The sequence below is a fragment of the Balaenoptera physalus genome (assembly GCF_965194825.1).
Source record: "Balaenoptera physalus genome assembly, chromosome: 19".
Lineage (NCBI taxonomy): Eukaryota > Metazoa > Chordata > Mammalia > Artiodactyla > Balaenopteridae > Balaenoptera > Balaenoptera physalus.
The window spans coordinates 34,024,163-34,038,662 of NC_138900.1; positions in this window are offsets into that span (position 1 = coordinate 34,024,163).

Below are 14,500 nucleotides of genomic sequence, written 5' to 3' on the forward strand. Positions count from 1 at the left end.
CGAGAGGACTTGATTTTTCCTTTTGCTCTTTTGCGTTTTTGTTTTCTTGTAATGATCCATCTAGTGGTGGAATCCAGGTTTTCCTGGGCACTCCTGTCCTGGGGGTACCCAGGAAGCAATGGCTGTGCCCTGTGGTTGAACCTGTCAGGAGATAACTGGCCACCACCCACCATCCAGGTCTTCCCGCCTCCACAGAGGTCTTTGAAGCATTGAGGATTCCTTTCCCATGGCTTGGTCTTGAAACTCCTGAGACTTCAGAACAGGGTAAGTCAAGATAGAAGAGGGTCCCTTTCTCTGCTCATAGTTCTCAGCCTGGTGTTTTGGGGAGGGAAATCCCTACAGATGCTCCTGCAATTCCCCAAGGGTCCCATGACCACAACTCAAAGAGGCCAGCGGCAGGCCCAGACATCTGCGTCCCTGGAGCTGTGGGAGTACAGTGCCAAAAACAATAAGTCGGGTGTGGGAACCTCCTTGTCTTCTCCAGTTTCTGTTCAGCTGGGAAAGCCATTTCTATTTTATCATCATTATTATAATTATTTAATTCTTCAAGCATCAGCAGTCTTTGCAGGGAACATCCACAAGGCAGCAAAGAAACCAAGTTGGCAGGAGGGTCCCGGGGGACTCACACCCTCAGAAAGCTTGAAACTCCTGACCTGGCCCTGAGACCTCCACCCAGACCACCTCCGGGTGCCCCAGGGTGCAGCACACACAGACCTGGGGTCACTCTTAAAATGCTTCTTTTACAGTGTTTGAAAGAAAAAAGCAAGCCAGTGTATAATGAATGTGATAGATGCCCAGTTTTCTAAGCTTGAACTAGGAATGGTCATATCAGGCAGGGGCACATTTCGGAACTGGTCACAAGACCTTTGGCCACCGGTAGCTCCAATGGCCACCAATGTTTTGCTAATTAGCAAACGGGATATCCAAAAAAAGTGATAGATTTAGAAATGGGCACTCACTGGTGGAATTAAAGGCATTTAAGGTACAGTTGAGCAAAATGATCTAGAGACACTCCCCACCTTGCCTGCACAGGGAGTGTAAATCTGGTGAGGCTGGGGTAACCTGTCCCTTAGGGCAAGCCCCTTCCCACCACCACCCCCAGGCTCTGTCCCTTCAGGGTCCTGTGTCCAGCCATCAGGTATGATTTCTGACTGCATGATGCCCAGCAGAGGACACAGAATCCTGCCTGGCAATGTGATGGGGCTTGTCTGGAGTGTATCTCTCACATGGGAAGTGGTCAGATACCCTTAAAGGACAGAATGCCGGAGCTTCGTTGACCTGACAAAACTGGTTGTAGGACCTGTTTTGTCCTTGGGGTGATCCTGCTTTCACAACTTTCAGTGTGAGGCAGAATTTGGCCAGAGACTTGCCTTCACCATCACCTGGTAGAGAGGTTAGGTGGGAATAGCAAACACTTACCCACCTCCAACCTCTTTTGTGACCACAATTATTTACCAAAAAGACCTAAGAGTGTGCAGGACCAAACTCACTAAGATAATTTTGCAAAAAAAAAAAAGTGATATTAGGTTGTTACCTGTGCACATACCCTTTCCCCTCCCATTCCCCCACCATCATGAACAGAAGCTACAAGGCCTAAGAGAAACGCCATGAAGATTTATTTCAGAAGAGCATGGCATGTGGGGTCCCTGTGCTGGCACATACAGTCGAGGACCCAATGCCCACAGGCAGGTAAGCGGGAAGTGAGGTCATCTGGGCTAAGCCTGCCCTGCTCCCCATTACATCTCTGGTGCCCTGCAGATGCTCAGAACTTCGTCAGGGCATCGGGAGAAAAACTGTCAATCTGTGCCGCATACAGAGGAGGTGCCCACTACACCTCTGTGCAATCAGCCATTTTCACATGGTTCATATGGTGGACAACAGAGGCCAACTGGTAAAAACCTTTGCCTACCCAACTAGGTCGAAAGCTATTTCAGGGCAAAGCCCCAGGTTTTGACAAGTATCCCCTTCACGCCACAGTGCCCACTTCATGCCCAGTGAATGGTGGTGACTGGAGAAGCAAGCTGACCCAAGAAGCCAGAGGCAGACTCGAGACAGACTGGGCCACCGCAGAACACAGAGGCCGGTCTCAGGGAAAAGGGCTCAGCCTCTCAAGCCAGACAGGCCTTGATTTGAATCCCAGGGCAAAGCAACCTCATTTATAAAATGAGGAGAATAATGCCAATGGCATAGGCAGTTGGGAGCCATAGGGTAATCTCGCCGTTGACTTGCCTCAGTCATGTGTGTAGGGCATGAAATGAGCAATGCTGTCACATGCCTGACACACAGCACTTGGGACACAGTAGATGCTTGATAAATGTGATGTTTTGATTGTGGTCCTTCAGTGAGCGGTATGGCTGTGACCCTGCTGAGGGGTGGGATGACGGGAAGGAGAGCCCATTGGCAAGGCCCAGCGAAGGCAAGAAAAGAGAGCTGGTCAGGCAGCTTCCCTGAGAGGGGCTGTCTTTTATCTGCCAGTTCCCTGGATTCATTACCAGGTCTTTCCATACTGTACGTGCTTAATAAATGTCAGCTATTGTTAATATTCATAGGCAAAGCACACACAACAGCCACTCAATAAGTTTAGGTTCTCTGAGTGGCCTCAGACGAACCCTCTCTCTGCCTCAGTCTCCCCATTTGTGAAATCTCTCTGGTTCTCTGACTAAATGAAGAAGCAGATCTGGGTTTACTCCCATCCTCTGGCCCCACCAGCACCAGGCCAGCCATCGAAGCCAGAGGGAGCAGAGGAAATTCAGGTGAAAGGGCACCAGCGAGAGGTGGTGGGTCTTAGGCTGGGAGCAGAGGGAGGCCGGGCTCGGACCCCAGCGGACCAAGCCTGGGGTAGTATTTCCCAGAGCCTGCTGCTGCCTCCTCTGAGTGCCCCTGGCCCCATCCTGGTCATGCACATTGGGACATGCCAGGGCCTGGCTTCCCAGGGGCCAGAGGGAGCTCCCGCAGGGGACTTCAAAAGCCCAAATGCCTCTCAGAAAGGAACTAAAACTTTCTGCTTAACCAAAGCCTCCACAGGAGAAGAACAGCCTAGCCCTTTTCTTTTTAAGTCTATTTTCCAGCCGGCTGGCCTGGTCATTCTCTTTTTTTCCTATTATAAACGGTCCCAGCTGCAACACACAGGGAAAAAAAACCATCTCCCAGGCCTGGACAGGGGCCGGTCGCAGCCGCAGCCGCCTGGCTGGCCTCCTGCGGCAGACAAAGGCGGCTCCAGCCTCCGGCACCCACTGGGAGAGGCCCTGGAGCCCCTGTCCAGAGCCAAGGCCACAGCAGGAGCAAGGGGAGGATTCGGGAAGTTTCTGCCAGCACTCCAAACCTTCTCCTGCCCCGGGGAGCAGAGCTGCCATCCAGCCAAGCCAAGGACTTCTGAAGAGCCTGTTTGTTAGGGCAGAAAATGAAAGATCAGACTCCCCCTTATAACGGCCACAGGATTCAGGGCTTCAGACCTGGAAGGGCCCTATGAGATGATCTAGTCCAACCACCCGGCTGGAAAGATGGGGAAAGTGATGTCTGGGGGGACTTACCCAAGGTCACATTGCCAACTAATGGCAGAGCCGACTCTTGAAGCCAAGGCTCCCAATTCCACTATTAGGTAGCAAAGAAATGTTCCGGGGGTGCAGGGGTGGCGGGGTGTCAGGAGAGGGACCTTAATATCCTGAGGTTGCCAGATGGGGTGGGGATGTCCTTTCTTTTAGTAATAAGTCAGACTGACCTGGGACAACCCAAAAACAGACAACCTGCTTTGGACTCTGCACTCCCCTGCCTCCCAGCAAGTTATTTCATTTCTCTGTGCCTCTGTTTTCCTCATCTGTGAAAAAATGGACTTATGCTGGTACCTACCTTGTAGGGCTGCTGTGAGAATTAAATGAGCCAGTATGTAAAGCACTTAGGAGAGTACTCAAAAAAGTTATCTGCTTACCTGTAAATGTAAAGATTTGTTTTCTTCACCGACCCAACAAAAATGTATTTGCAACCTCTGGGGTCTACTCTGTGACAGGCTCTGGACCAGATGCTGGGGATCCAGCTGGGCAAGGCAGACAGGTCTCTGGCCTACTGGAACTTCCAGTCAAGGGGAGTTAAGAAGACTGATCATTGTGGGCTGTCTAGCCCAGTGCCTGATGCAGCACACCCCAGTTCCTCAGTTCTCCGAGTGGGCATGTAGCAGATGTCACAAACCGTTGTCTCCAGAGCAAAACTGACCAAGCAGATGAGTCCAGGAGACTGGAGAACCCAAAGGGGCTCCAAGGAGAACACCCTTGCAAAGAGGTGAGAAGCTACCACGTAGCTTTTTGTGCCCTAATGTTGACAACGGGTTTTAAGTATTCTAATTATGTTTTTAAGTGGGATTGGGCCCCAGGTGGATAGTTAGCGACCTCCCCAGCCTGGTGGGTCTGGTTCATCCTCAGAAGAGCCCGGGCCCCCTGCTGCCTGCCTGGGGTACCACGGAGGCAGAGGTGGTGCACAAGCAAGAGGGAGCCCTGGTCCCATACCCTTAGCTCATGCTCCATCCCAGGGTGGGGCCCTGGAGCCCGCAGCGCTCAGCTCCCCACCTCCTCACCACGGCCTGTGCATAACCTGCCTCCCGGGACGGGTTGGGGCGCCAACCCACCTTCAAAAATCCAACAGACCTGCAAACAAACTGTCCTCCTCCTTTGCCCTCCAAACCCCAAGGATTTCCCAGAAACTCGGCCTCACGTCGAAGGAGTGGGGCAATGGGGGGCGCAGAACCACGCTCCCCTCGGCCTGAGGCAGGAATAAGCTCCTCCTCTTCCGCACCTTTCTCCCCAGTGCCCCATCCCCAAGGCCCAGCCCGACATCCTGCAGAGAGCTCTTCCTACAGCGCCTAAGCTGATGCCCACGGGCTGTGATTATCTCCATTTTACAGGTGAGAACAGAGGCTCCCAGAGGCTGTGTCACTCACTGGTCTAAGGTCACATGGACCTTCAGGGATGGAGCCAGGATGGAAATTAAGGTGGACGTCCCTCCAAAGCTGGAAATTTTCCCCCACCCAGTCAGTTAATTTCAGTTTCTACACCTTGCCTGAAGCATAGTGTTGATGTATTGATTTTAGATTGATGGTTTAAAAAGACATAGATAGGCAGATATAGAGATAAAGATGGTATTTGGGAACCCCAGACAGTTGTATCAGGTGTCAAGTTTGTGGAGAGGGATATCCTTCCCCCAAATCTCCATCAACTCCCAAATTCTTTTGTTTTAATTTCTAATTTTTAACTAGGGAAGATTTCAAACAAGCAGAAAATAATATAGCAGATACCCATAGGCCCCCAATACTTGTTAAAAATTTACCACATTTGGGGGTGGGGTGGGCTGTCTTTGATAGGGACAAGTGATGTTTTTTCAATCTTGCTCAAATGTAGCTTCAAGTCAAATGTCCTAGGTACCCTCTACCCTCTGCAACTAGACCCAAGCCCCTCCTATTTAAAAATACTGCTACATGGTCAAGGGGGCTCCCTGGGTAACCAGCAGGGCTGGACAAGCTTCCAATATATAGGTATTTCCACTTCAGGAGCGAAGCTCCAGGGGCTCTAACTGAAATATTGTATCTTGAACACTTCAATCACCATTTGACCCTGGGGGAAAGGCCCTGTGAACAGGCAGTGGAGGTGGCAAGGGTTGCATTTTACAGGGATGCCATCTGAAGCTCAAGGCTAAAGTTCTGCCCTCTTCTTTCCCCTCCCTGGCCCTGCCTCCCTGTTTACATGCTGCTTTCCTTGGAAGAGTGGGTGCAGAAAGGAAGGGGTGCTTTCAGAGGGAGGGGCTGTGAAGCCAAAGCTCCTGGTAAGAGGGAAGGAGCCAGCCTGTGCCCACCTCCCGGGGTGAGGGCTGCAGGGCCCTGGGTGGTCAGCTACCCTGCCCACTCCACAGGGACCACCGGGTGCTTGTTGGGCCCCTGCAGAGAGTGAGCAGAGACAGCCAGTAGGGCATCTGGGAGTTGAAAGGGAGGGATCTTAGGTCACCTTGGGGATGACAGGCATCAAATCAGGCAGGTTTGTATCTCCAGGCATGATGCAGGGCTCACCTGTCATGGAAGCCCGTCCACCAGGTCAGGTGGTAGACGCTGGCTCTTGTACTTAGGTGTCTTCCAACATCCAGAAACATGCACAGAAAACACACACACCTTTTGGGGACCTTCCTCATGCAAATGTATCTGTCAAGCTAATCCCAAGGTTTGGGGAAACCTAAAGCCAGAAATGCTGTGTCTCTTCTTGGGCAGGTCCTTGGCCTCACTTGGGCTTTCAGCAAAGTCACAGAATAGAAGCAGTGAGATAATAACAACAACAACAACAGCAGTATATTTGGTTTTGTTTAATGTCTGTCTTTTCCACTAGATTAGAAGCTCCGTGAGGACAGGGAACTTTTGTATCTCATTAGCTGCCTGTCCCCAATGCCTAAGGCAATCCTAGAACAGCCTAGCCGCTAAAATAATTACTTTTTGGAAAGAATGCAATTTTACCCTCCCAGAAGTAGGGAATGGATGTGTGGGGTGGGTAGACAGTTGTTCTCACTCCCTGACCAGCTCAATTTTTAGCCAGTTTCCCAACAATGAAGGATGTCCCATCTTATCTCTCTTCTGAAGCTCTGTTCAAACCCCTGAACATCCCATCCCCCAGACAGAATAAACTGCCCAGTTTGCAGCTGGGGATAATGTTACTATTACATGATCTTTCTCTATTTTTGAAAGACTGAATAAAGAAGGACTATAATTGAAACTACAAGAATGCAGAAAGAAAATTACCCACAGACCCACCCAAGATTAAAGCAATGTTTCCCTTTGTCTGTGACATTAGCTTCTCATTGCCCATGTACAAATTTGCTCTCACAGATTTACAATAGTATCCCACATAAACATTAGGTCACATATTTTCCGTCAACATTATGCAGTGCATACCCTCCTGGTTTTGCTGTTAACCAAGTTAACTTCTCTTTCTTATCTATCTCCTTCCCAGTCCCCACTTCCAAAGATGGCTGGTTTGTAGCCTTCCAGAAGGATTCTCCATGTTCACAGGTCATATACAAGCAAAAAGTACTTAAACGGGAAGGGGCAGGGCTGGTATTAGTGTTAAAAGGTGCATCACATTATACACATTGGACATTTGTGCACCTCTGGCTCTCCTTACTTGACCATATATCATGGAAGCACTCCAGGGGACTTAGGATAAAGCCTTTTTCATGGTCACGTAATATCATATGTGTAGACGTATCACAATTTGACCTTTCCTCTTGGAGGTAAATGTTTCCAGGTTTTTATCACTTCAAAAAACATTTCCATAAGTATCCTTGTATATTTATCCTTAGGTCCCAGGATGGAATCTCAGGAGTATGGTTGCTGGACAGAGGCTATGTTTTCTGTTTTGTTTTGTTTACATTTTAATATATATTGCCAAATTTCTTTTCCCTCAAAACTGTAACAACTCGGGCTTCCCTGGTGGCGCAGTGGTTAAGAATCTGCCTGCCAATGCAGGGGACACGGGTTCAAGCCCTGGTCTGGGAAGACCCCACATGCCACGGAGCAACTGGGCCCGTGAGCCACAACTACTGAGCCTGCGCGCCTGGAGCCTGTGCTCCGCAACAAGAGAGGCCACGACAGTGAGAGGTCCATGCACCGCGAAGAAGAGTGGCCCCCGCTCCCCGCAACTAGAGAGAGCCCTCGCACAGAAACGAAGACCCAACACAGCCAAAAATAAATAAATAAATTTAAAAAAAAAAAAACTGTAACAACTCACGTTTCCACCAACTACGTAGGAGCCTGCCTCCCCTCTCCAACCCCTTATCAACCAAAACAAAGTGACATCACCCATTTTTTTTAAAAAAATTTATTTATTTGTTTGTTTGGCTGTGCTGGGTCCTAGTCGTCGCTTGCAGGATCTTTAGTTGCGGCATGTGGGATCTAGTTCCCTGACCAGGTATCAAATCTGAGCCCACTCCATTGGGAGCATGGAGTCTTAGCCACTGGACCACCAGGGAAGTCCCCACCCATTTTTAATTTTGCTCATCTTATGGGCATAAAAAGGCATTTCATGTGGCTCTCATTTGCATTTTTCTAGACCAGGAGTCAAATTTCTTTTTCTAGACCAGATACAAACTTCTTTACATGTGTTTTTGGCTGTTTCGGTTTCCTCTTCTGTGACATGTCTGGCTGTATCCTTACCCTTTTCAAGGGGCCCTGTGATCATGCACTTATCTCAGTGCATCATAATTATTTATGTTCCAGAATGCTGTGAGCTCCACCGGGGAAGGCCTGTATCTTATTCTTGGCAACATCACCAGCACCTAGCACACAGTAGGACTTCAGAAAACACTGAGTGAAGGAAGCAGCCTCTACCAGCCCTGGGAGACTACATTATGCAGCCCTCAGGCCCAGTCACCTGGGCAGCCTGGTGTGTCCTCCTGACAAGAGGACCTGTGCAGGTTCTCACACTGGGCTATTTGTTTATTCCTCTCAGCTCACTGTCACAGGAACTTTTCACCTGGAATTTTTTCTTTTTCCTGCTTCGGGTCTCAGTTGTGGCGCGTGGGCTTCTCTCTAGATGCAGCGTGCGGGCTCAGTTGCGGTGCGCGGTCTTAGCTGTCCCAAGGCATGTGGGATCTTAGTTCCCCGACCAGGGATCGAACTCCCTGTCCCCTGCATGGGAAGGCGGATTCTTAACCACTGGACCACCAGGGAAGTCCCTCACCTGGACTTTTGAAGAGCTCCTTGGCAAAGCCAAGTGGAATCACATCCTAAACGCTCCCAAAGAGCAGAGGGTCTTGGCTGCCTCCTTTCTCCTCCTTCCCCCAGGGGACGAAGGTCCATCCCCCCACACAACTCCTTTGCCATGGAGTGCGTGGCCCAGGAGTGTCAAGTTCTTCTCCTGCAGGAAGCCATTCTCACACTCCTGCCTGCTGTGAGTGAGTGGGTCAGAGGAGGAGGGAAGGTATGGGGACCCCCCCCAGAGATGACCCCAAGTTGCCTTTCTCCGGGGGTGGGGGGCGGGGGCCTGCTCACATGGTTTGGCTGCATAAAAAGAGCCCACTTGAACCAGGTATGTGAGTGCCTTACCTCAAGTAAAGGTTACGTGGGCAGCAGGTTTTTTTCCCAGCAGCCAGTCTGATTCCTTGGTTCCCCTCTGAGAAGCAGGGTGGTGGAGGGGACAACTGCCCCTTCTGATCTCCAAAGGAACATCTGCTTAAATTACTCTGGACCCCCATGTCAAGTTTAGGAATGTTGGAGCCCCACCGCACCATTGCCTAGGGCCATACTCATTCATGTAACGTATAGGGCACCTATTATGTTCCAATCACTAGGGAAACACTAATGATCAAACAGGTAAAAATCCCTGCACCTGTGGCGCTGACATTGTCACAACTACTTAGCTACTTTGTAGTGTGAAAGCAGCCCTAGACAATATGAAAATGAATGGGCGTGGCTGTGTTCCAATAAAATTCTATTTATGGACACTGAAATTTGTATCCCATATAATTTTCAAGCATCCTGAAATATTAGTCTTCTTTTGTCCCCCCTCACCACCACCAACATTTTAAAATGTACAAACCATTCTGAACTCGAGGGAGGGCCATGTAAAAAACAGGTGGTGCCATCCCCTGTTCTAGATAATAAAAACTGAAACTCACACAGCCCATATATGTGGCAGGAGTGTTCTAATGCTTATGTAAATTAACTCAGTTCATCCTCATGATAACCCTGGAAGATATGTCACTGCCATTGGCTCCACTTTACAGAGAAAGAAAGAGGCACACGGAAGCGGGTAAGTTGTACAATTGCAGGGTCAGGATTTGAATCCAGAATCCAAAGTGTATGCCCTTCTACACTATTCTATACCTCCGCCTGCAAACCCCCAACAAATATACAGTTGTCTTTGTACCTACTATGCATACAAAGAAAGGTGTAGCCACTAAATGTACAATAAAGGAATTTCAAACTCCAAACTTTATGAGACAGGTGTTAGCATCCCCACTTGGAGGGGGTGTCCTTGCCTTGAGGGCCCTCACTCTGCTCCCTTTGCTATCAGCTTCTTCTCTTTGCCCACCTCCCCCTCCAAATACCCTCCAATGGCACTGCTCCTCAGCCTTCCCCACATACTGGCCACGTTTCAACTTGAATTTCACAGCCAGAGTGACGCTGGCATCATTTCCCATATACTTGAGGGGGTAAGATTCAGAGTTAAACAGCCACAGGAGAGAGACAGACTGGGGAGCTTGGGGTCCCAAGAAAGCCTTTTGGGGGGAAGGGATATGAAGGGCTGGGGGGATGGGGTGGACCTCAAAAAGAACCTTTTCCTCAATGCAAGGAAACCTCAGTCTACCTCCACTCCCAACAGAAAGAGCCTCTGCCACCAGGTCTTTAAGGAGGAGGGGGAAGCAGGTGAGTATTCCGTGACTCCCACAGCGTAGGGGAGATGCTTCTGGCATTAAACAAAGCCTTTTTATATTTAAACTACCAGCCCAGGGTCTTCAGAAAAGTTTCCCCAAGTGTCACTGAGGGTGTGTGCACAAAAAATTATACACCGGTGTATAAACACAGTGGGATGCAGAAACACGTGTGCACGTGAAAACACCCTAGCTAGGTCTAGACACGGCCACGACCGCCACGAGCCACTTGCCCCTCGGCGCCACAGCGCCAGGGCAGCACACTTCGCGGGCTTTTGCGCGCCGGGGGCAGGGCCGGCCGGGGGAGTAGGTTCCACCAGGAATTCCAGAGCCACGGGTGGTGGGAGGAGGAGGAAGCCGCCGCAGTAGGGGTTGAGGCGGGGAGGCGGGGAGGCGGGGAGAGGGGGGGCGCCCCTGAGCTGGGAGAGCAGGGCGCGGGGCTAGGGGGCCGGGGTGGGTAGAGGTCGCGGGGGAGGGGCGGGAGAGCGAGGCCCCGGCCCCCCACTGAGGGGCCGCCCAGCTGGCGGGGTGGGGGAGGGAGGACCTGGCGGCGGGAGGCCGGGGCCAGATCCCAGGGTCGAGGGGCCAGCGCAGCGGGAGGGAGGTGGGCGGGGGCGGGAGGGGGCTGAGCGGGGGGAGGGGAGAGGCCTGGGTGCGGCCTGGCCCGCGAGGGGCGGGGACGGCTGCCCAGGGTCGTTGGGAAGAGCGGCCCGGAGACCCGCCTCCAGGGCAGGCGGCTGGAGACGCGGGGAGCGAGGACCAACGGTCAGTGCGCTGGTCGGGCGCCCCCCGCCGCCGGGCCCTGGGCGGTGACTCCGCAGGCCCTTGGGTTCCTTTCTCTCTTCCTGGGATCGGAGAAACCAACCAATCGAGAGCACGCTGGCCAGGTTCGCTGGGGCTGCGAGGCTCGTCAGCCCCGGGCCTCATTAGCCAGGAGACTTGTGTACGGTTTTTTGTTTGTTTTAATGTGAGTCTGGGAGTCTGGTCCCTTTAGTTTAGGGGAGCAAAGAAGTGCGAAAGTCGAGCCCTAGTTAAAAAAGAGCTCGGAAAAGCCTGATTAGAGTTTGGTCTCGGAGAGAATCTTTGTCAACTCCTGGCACACCCTGACTATAAACGTAGCCCTTCTCTCTGTTGCTTACCTATCAGTCCAGCCCCTGCCGGCATCTCCCACCCTAATCTTGGGAGTCAGATGCGCTTAGGTCCTGGGTTCCAAACAAGCTCTGTTCCTCCCAGCCTGTGTCTCTCTGAGGGAGTCATACTACCTGACCCTCAGTTCCCTCACCAGTCAAATGGGCCGATTATACCTACTCTCTAAAACTGCCTGAGGATTCCCTAGGGCAGTGCCTGCCCTCCACACACATGGAAGTTTTGATTTGAGTCGGTCCATGCCCCACCCCCAAATCAGTTTGGAGTGAATCTTTGGCATTTGCAATGAAAAGAGAGCCTTGGCCAACACATTGCTCAAGAAAGTAGGTGGGGCTTCCCTGGTGGCACAGTGGTTAAGAATCCGCCTGCCAATGCGGGGGACACGGGTTCGAGCCCTGGTCCGGGAAGATCCCACATGCAGCGGAGCAACTACGCCCGTGCATCACAACTACTGAACCTGCGCTCTAGAGCCCACGAGCCACAACTACTGAGCCTGCGTACCACAACTACTGAAGCCCGCGCACCTAGAGAAGCCACCGCAGTGAGAAGCCCGCGCACCACTCGCGGTTGTGCAAAGAGTAGCCCCCTCTCGCCACAACTAGAGAAAGCCCGCGTGCAGCAACAAAGACCCAACGCAGCCAAAAATAAATAAATAAATTTATAAAAAAAAAAAAAAAAAAAGAAAGAAAGTAGGTAATGCTGAGCTCCGGGAACCTCTCCCCAGACTCCACAGCTGGCCAGAGGTGGAGCTGGGACCCTTGTCCCACAACCTCCAACCCTGGGCAGTTTTCCATTGTCTCAGTTTTGAAAGCAGATGGACTTGTTTTCCAAGGCCAGATTCAAGCTACTAAGTCAAAAGCAGCTACCAATTGCTTTTTCACCTTAATTCACTGCACACCATTTATGTGCCAAGACCTTTCCATGAATGAATCCTTCCTGCATTGTCCACAAGTCCCATTGGTCAGATCTGTAAGAGGAGGCTCAGTGGTGATGTGATGTAACTTACCCAAGTCACGCAGCCCATCCACGGCACAGACAGGATTCAGCCCTTCACCTGGTGCCTTGTGTTCACCAGGGTGCCCCACCCGAGACCTTAAATCAGAATCTCTTGGGACTTCCCTTGTGGTCCAGTGGTTAAGATGTCGCCTTCTAATGCCGGGGGGTGGGGGGGGGGGGTTGCGGGTTCGATCCTTGGTCAGGGAGCTAAGATCAACATGCCTTGCAGCCAAACAACCAAAACATAAAACAGAAGCAATATTGTAACAAATTCAATAAAGACTTTAAAAATGGTTCACATCAAAAAAAAAAAAATCTTAAAAAACAAAAAAAGAATCTCTAGAAGGAGTGGGGGCGGGGCGGGGCAGGGCTGGGCGGGGCGGTGTGGGCCTGAGCTTTTTCCTAATCCACAGGTGATTTTAGTGTGTAACCCAGATGAGAACCACAGCACTAAATGTCAGGAAATTCTCCAGTCCAAAGCTAGCAAGCAAGGATCCCTGGCATGTTTTCTTTGGCCTTACAGTGTTTTATAAAATTTTGAATTCTTTGCTAGCAGGTAAAAATCAGGAAATTTCACACCAAAATCCAGATTTTTTTACTCCTTCAATAGTTGGAAAATCAGACCACATAGATGTATTTACACAAGGTAGCCACCTACAGTTGACTGGAGCAGAGACACTGCGGAGCTGCTTTAGGGCTGGCACAGGCCACCAGTTCATCAGGGCCCCATCCACTCCACCACACCGGCTATGTTCCTTATCTGACTTCGCTCGTTGCACAAATGGGGAAACTGATGTCAGAGGGGCAGAGGATTGTCCAGATACCCACAGGTCAGGTTCAAGGGATGGAACTGGGACTGGGAAGAAAGCAGTTCTCCCAGCTTTCAGTCCTGTGCTCATCTCTGACCCTACACAACTGTCTTGGAGTCATTTTAAGAGGAGGTCACTCTGCGTGTGGAAGACACCCCTTAACCCCTGGGAAGCAGGAGGCATGCATCTGTACATCAGCCTGGGAAGGCCCTGCTCCCAGCCAACCCCTCAGCCTCTGCTGCTGGGTGCCCATTTCGTGACGCAGAAGCTTGCAGGACTGTGTAAGTCAGAGGCTCCAGCAAATGAGTCCACATCTACATAGATAATTTAAATATTCTGATAATTACAGGTGGGTACATTATGAGCTGGATTCAGCTACCTGTTGGGAGCTTTCAGGGGTCCGCGTGGAAATCCATAAGTGGAAGGTAATGTTCTGGGGTGGGAGCTGGGTCAGACCTGGAGGAAACAGAGGCCTAGGTGAAGACGGACAGTCTGATTCACGTTCTCAGCCGCTTAGAATGAGGGAGTAGGCAGAGGTCTCCTCTCCCATCCTACAGAAGGGCAAACTGAGGCTGGAACTGACTTAGAAAGCAGCAGGTGAGAGCTGGGAGACACCTTGGGACCTGAACACATTCAGGGGCGGCAGATGAGTTTCGTCTCACGCGCCGTCTGTGATTGATTGGTACTGTTCCCCGGGGCATGGGGTCTCCACGTGGGCCCAGCAGGAAAGAGGGCCAAGATCTATGGGTATGTCTGCCCCTGGCTGGGTATGGGGAAAGGGACAGGGAGGTGATAGAAGTGTTTTAAGCTAACAGGATATGCCAACACCTGCAGGGCCCGTAGAGAGTAGCATGCATAAGCTGTTGGGGACCAGATTACACAGGCCGTGGGGCCGGTTAAGAAGCTTCCATTCATCAAACCCCTTTAAAGGATTTTAGAGGGAAATGACCAACTGAGGCCAGACAGCTCTCTCACGCAGGCTTCCAGAAAGGCCAAGACCCGTGAAGAGGCTGTCCCAGCTCTTCAGGCCAAAGATGACGCTGCTAAGGCAAGGGCAGGGTGGGCAAGGAGACCCAGAGACGCCCCCTCACCACAGCACAGGCCAGATTAGAGATCTGTGGGTGGTCTTCTGGGAGTGATGTCTTCCATCTTTG